Raw genomic sequence first — 6,348 nt, forward strand, 5'->3', positions numbered from 1 at the left:
AAAATTTGTTGGTTGCATTCTTCCTACATCCTTGGGCAAGCTTTCTCAAGCTTTCTCATGTTAGTGTTTAGTACATGTTGTTCCCTCTGCCTAAAACTCCTTTCCTCATCATTTCCCCAGTTGGCTTCAACATTCAGCTCAGCTGTCACCTGTGCCCCTGCCTCTGGTCTGCATGTCCCTCTTCTGATATACCTCTATCATGCATACCCTCACCCTGGATTGTAACCACTGGGACATCTGTCTCTCTTACTATATCATGAGCTTCTGAGGATAGGGGCTGTGTTTTATTTCCTTCTATCTAGTTCCCAGCATGTAGTAAACCCAAACAAATGTTTGTTGAAGATCAAGTTGAAACAGAACTTGGGAATTATTTGGAGGAAAATGCATTTTTCCATTATTTGCTTTGAGTCACTATGCACTGAAAAAAAAAGTTCTGAACTTAGACAAATTCTCATGATTCATTCATTTAAATAATCCCTGCTCCCTCTGCCCCAAGACTCCTCAATACTGGCATTGTTCCAGGCTCTGGGATATAAAGATGAATGAGAGAGTCAGTTTCTGCACCCAAACTGAATGAGTATGACATCAGAAGTCTACATCTTGTATTCAAGGGGAAGAGCCACCAAGCTTCCCCTACAAAGAGGTGATGGAATTGTCTCCCAGTAGTTGGCTCTGATGTCTGTATTATAAAGCATTAATCTAACGATTGAACAGTAAAATACAAAGCTGTTGAATTTGGGCCCTCATAATAGGTGTAGAAATAATAGTGGTCCAGGGGTCAGGAGATCCAGGCTCTTGTGTGAGTGTAGTTATGAAAGGTTGCATGACTTTGGGCAACTTGCTTCCTCTCCTGTGGCCTCAGTTTCTGCCTACGAATAAAGAGATGGGAGGGGAGACAATCTCTATGCTTCCTTCCATGAAGCTTGGGTCTGTGATAGGTTAAAGCAGGCCCTGAAATCCATCAGCAGGAGCACTTTGATTGGGAAGATACCCTATGGCTCACAAATTGGACTTTCGCCTTCCCCAGCTGTGTGAATGGCATCTCATCAATACGGTCATAGCATCTGGCTTAGAGAGCCAATGCACTGCCTCTGAATTGATTTTCAGAACCTTATTGCTGATCAGTAAAGGCCATCTTAATATCTAAATGAAAGTCTATGAACTAGACCAACAAAGTGGCCTCAGAAAGGTGGGGGCAGAATTCTGAGTACCAGGAGGTGAGTCTGTTTATTTGTTTCCTAATTCTAATTAGAGAGAGGAAAAGAGTGTCAGGAGCCTTTAGTGATTCACATCTTAATAGCCTGGTTATAATTTATTAATCCCTCTCATCAAATTTTCAGCATCCCTTTCCCCAGGAGTCTAAGACTGACTCAAATGTATTTATTGTTTCTAGGTGGGGTGTCATTAAATATTTGGCATCTCCTAAAGCTGGTTGGGAAACTGGATTATATACTATGTGCAGGCACACAATTTCTGAAGGGAAAAGCATGAACTGAAAAAACATTAGGCAGAATGAAAGATATTTGCATATTATCTGCAATATTGGCAATACAGAGCTACCACTTCACTCTTTCTTGCAATTTCCCCTAACCAGTTAATCCAGTGGTTTTCCTTAAAGTAAAGCACCAGTACAAATAATACATGTGTTTATTCATTATTTTATTCAGTCTAGTCCTCTTCACCTATGATGCACCAGAATATGTGGCAACATTATTAAGGGTCTATCATTATCACAGAGCAGAAAAGTGTTTCAGGGGTCATTGTAAAGATCAGGAAACTGAAGCCGGGAGTGGTGAAATGACTAAGAATCATAGCTTTTTAAGATGGAAAAGGATCTAATAGGTCTATTCTCTTTTGAGGCTGTAAACCTTCTACAGCATTTCCACCCAAAGTTGTCCTGCCAGAGACAGAGAGCTCATGATCTTCAGAGGCAGCTCTTCCATCCTGGAGATCTGGCCATTAGAAAGTCCTTCCTCAGCTGCACTAAAACCTTCCTTCCTTCAGTTTCTTCCTTATAGTCTTGTGGTTTCTGAGACATCCTTGGACCCTCGTTAGCAAATGAGAGGACTGGATGCTGGGTGAAGCCAGAGTGGGAAGGATCATGGGAGAGGGACAGCCAAGACACACACAGACACCAGTAGCCCCGGGCACTTCTGCCCCAGATGGGATGGTTTCCTGGATACAGTGGAACATTAACTATTCATACAACTTGTTCTGATTAAGAAAAGGAAGCCCTCAACGTGCTTTAACCTAGTTTATTGGAATTCTATAATAGATCTTAGTGTTAAAGCCTCAGCTAATAATGTCTTATTTTGGTACTTTTGAGCCTTTGTATTTCCCTTGGGTGCTTCATGAGAAAGAAAGTGGTTGGACCCAGGCAGAATTTAGAGTATAACTGGCTCCCCTGCCCCGAATCCTTTTTCTTTCTGTTTCCCAGGCTGGAGTGCAGTGGTGAGATCTTGGCTCAATGCAACCTCTGCCTCCTGGATTCAAGTGATTCTTGTGCCTCAGCCTCCTGAGTAGCTGGGATTATAGGCATGTGCTACCACGCCAGGCTAATTTTTGTATTTTTAGTAGACACAGGGTTTTGCCACCTTGGCCAGGTTGGTCTCGAGCTCCTAGCCTCAAGTGATCCACCTGCTTTGGCCTCTCAAAATGCTGGGATTACAGATGTGAGCCACTGGGCACAGCCCCAAATCCCATTTTTATATCACCTCTCAAACTTAGGACCTCTCAGACAGCAGACATTGACACCGTATACCCTTGGGCTCACATAGATTATCCTTGAACCCACAGAGTGCACATTTGGGCTCACACTGTCCGTTCTCAGCCTCCTTCCTTGACTACCAGATGCATCATTGGTCCCTTTGGGCCTTCTGTTTCTTAGTTCCTCTTCTCCTTGTAAAAGCAGGGGCCCTTTAGCATCTTTGGTCCAACATTTGTTTATACAACCAGGGCCTGCCCAGCGCTTCCAGCTTTCTTATTCACCAGTTTTCTTTGGAGAGCAGGGCCTTCAGCATCTTTATTGGCCTATCTTAAAAGTGCACATACTCCTTTGTGGAGCCTTTTCTCTTCCCTATGAATAGGCAACATATAAACCTTATAACTTAACCAAAATCTACAAATTCTATCTTTATAGTTATTTTAAATAATATAAACCAGTTCTCTCCTAAGAGTTGTCCCATCCATGCTGTCCCATAGCAATGGCATGATGAACATGTTCATGGAAAGACCCAGTATACAGACCCTCCACCTGGCTTCTAGTTATCCTGGAGCCAGCTTGCTGAAGGGCCTTAAGGTTTCCCAATGGCTTGGTGCACCACATCTGGAGTGTGTGCACATCTCACACCCAGCCCACCAATGAGCAACCATGATCTGGGGAAGCTTGCCTTGGGCCTCCAGCATTTTTTCTAACAAAGACATTATGAAAATCTCTCAAGGTACAAACCCTCGGAAGCAGAGTAGCTGACATCAAACTTCCCACTATGTTCAACACTTCATTTGAGCAATGGAATATAGGATGGAATTTGTACTGAATTTCTTACTAATGGGTCTTTAGAGGAGATGTGCACTGCCTGCTGTTGTCCAGCTATTTTCTCAAGAGAATTACCTTGTAGTCACCACAGTATGTATTACTTTGGCCAAAAATCAAACCAGATGGTGAAAGATTTGGTCGTTGAGTGACATTGGTTGTTATTGTGATGATAATAGTAATAGCTAACTGTATAACAGTAGCCTGAGTCCTAGGCACTTTCTATACATTGTCTTTAATCCTCACAGCTGCAGGAAAATATATATTATTGGTGGTTGTGCTGAAATGACAAGATGTTTTGCTGAGATCTCAAATCCACAAGTCCATCAGCTTCCCACCTTGTCTGGCACCAGTCCTGCTATGTCCATGAGCAGGGCACAGATCAGCAAAGCCAGTCAGAGGGAAAATGTTACTACAGAGAAAGCTTTGGCACCAAATCTTCTCACCCTGGTGAGATAGGCTAGAGTATATCCAAACTGTAGCATCCAAATTTGTGCCCCTAGATTAATCAAGTCCATCACTAAAAGTCAGCCTAGCTCATTGTAGGAGCTATCATCTCCATGAGCAGAATTAAGGAAGGACACTTCCAAGGAAAAGAGCATAAAAGGGAAAGAAAGCATTATCCTGAGATCTGGTAGAGCAGTCTTAAATCTCCTACCTTACCCTCTCGCTTAGAAAATTATGGTGGAAGAGTGGGGCTTTATAAGCTAGAATACTGCCCTAGGCCTTTGTTAGCCAACTACAGTTACAGACATAATCAGTCTCAAAAGGAAAAAGCATCCAGTAGGGTATGCCATGTAGAAGGAATAGTTTTTAAAGTTTTGTGTTCCAGTGTTCCACCCACTGAAATTCTTTTTGTTAGCACAGAAATGGTAAATTACTGAGATGTGTGCAGATGCTTTCTGCTCCAGAAACACAGCCAACATCCCAAATCAATGAGGGTGCTCATTCTTGCCAAACCTAGATTCTTTCTCAACATGGTGCTCTAAGCATCTGTATTAGATAATTGGAATTGGAGAGTGGTTGACGTCCATTTGCCACTATTATCTTAGCACCCCAGTAGAGCAGTGCTCATCACCCATGTCAGAAAATTCCTGCTTATGAGCAGATTGTTTAAAAAGGTGTTTTAGCTTTCCTCTCCAGAGGTTGGAGCCTGCAGCCAACACACCCTCATAATTTGACCTTCTCTCTTTAACTCAGGGATGTGGGTGTTATCCTTGGTACAGAAACATCAAGAGAATCAGAAAACTCTTGCTCAATTCTTCATTTGGACTTTAATCTTTTCCTCTTCTCTTATGTCTAGATGTGAAGCCAATGAATGGGAAGCTCAGCATTTTCCTCATGGTTTCCATGTTAATTAGTCACATAGTCTCACCTGTTCTAACTTCCATCTGGAAATATGCTCAGATACTTTATACAAACAAGCTCACCAGACAGGTGCCTACAGTGTGCATGGCAGAGGAAGTAACCCCCTTAGGAGTAAAAATAACATATATCCTGGATGAATGCTAAACCAGACAGGAAGTCAGGACAACAGACTGGGACTTTCCTGAGCAAATGTGGGAGTAAGGCCACGTTAGTCAACACTATCTCTAAGAAGCACCTGGTATCAGTCCCATACTCACAGAATGTAGAAATCACAAGCATATCTCCATATCGATGTGACTTCACTTTTTCCCTCTAGCCTGATATCTAGACTTGGAGCAGGCCAAGTATCTCTCTGATTCCATTTCCCTACTTCCCAAATTAAGGAAAAAAAACCCAGGGGTGCTTTTAAAAAAACACTTATAACATGTGACCAACCAATATGTAAAACAAGATAGCCCTAGAAATGGAGATAATTGAAGCCTATCCCTGCCATTTGGATGCTGTCAATCCCCAGAGATGGGCTGTATGGAGGAGTCTTAATCTTATTTAATCCCAGCTCATTATCTCCTGGAAGCGGGCATATGTGGTTGGCGTTCAGCTTGGAGATTAGTTTGTTTTCCATATGCTGCAAGTGAGTCCTGGCACAACAGTTTGTCTTCTTGACTCTCTGGAACTTTGGGAAAGCAGGACACATGAGAGAGTGAGCATTAGATGGACCCAACTTGGGAGGTCAACAGAGGATGGTTCCAGTCTGTCTTCAGCTGCTGAGGAAGAGACCCAGCTTCCATCTAGGCTCCTACAGCTCTTACAGCTGGGACCAAGTGAAATAAAAAGAAACAAGGGATAATTGTTGAGAGATTTTACATACTTTGAGATTTTTCTCTCTGTGGCAAAGGAGGTATATTTAATGTTTCTGTGGACTGATAAAAATAGGAGAAGATAGGCAATGATAACTTAATAGGGTGGTGGCAAATTGGGGTGTTGCAGTTACAATCATAGTCCATTGCTCTTGGATGTTCATTATGTAGTCTTTGGCTTGTTAGCCACATGGTTAATATGAGAGAACGTGACTTTTTAGCTAAGTGTAGACAGTGTACAGCAGCATGAAAGAGACATTCATAAAGACCTTGGGTGTGTGGACCTCCCATCTCGATGATCCCATGTGGGACCGAGTGGCAACAGTGGAAAGGACTAAGAAACAGTGTTGCCAAGATACTACTAGGGCTATCCTGGTAATTCATGATTTTGTCACTTGAGAGTGACAGCTGTGCCCCTGGTGGGCCTGGTCTTTGAGCCCATTGGAATAACTGGAGAGGAACAGAAAGTTGGCCTCCAGAGGGTGCACTAGGCACCGCTGCTGGTGGAGATCAAGTCAAGGTCCTGCTTGGATTACTGTTCTCCCTGATGGACGCAGGTTGAGAAAGTTCTGGTGCCTGAGTACCAGGCGC

Source organism: Gorilla gorilla, chromosome 13, assembly GCF_029281585.2.
Source record: "Gorilla gorilla gorilla isolate KB3781 chromosome 13, NHGRI_mGorGor1-v2.1_pri, whole genome shotgun sequence".
Taxonomy (NCBI): Eukaryota; Metazoa; Chordata; class Mammalia; order Primates; family Hominidae; genus Gorilla; species Gorilla gorilla.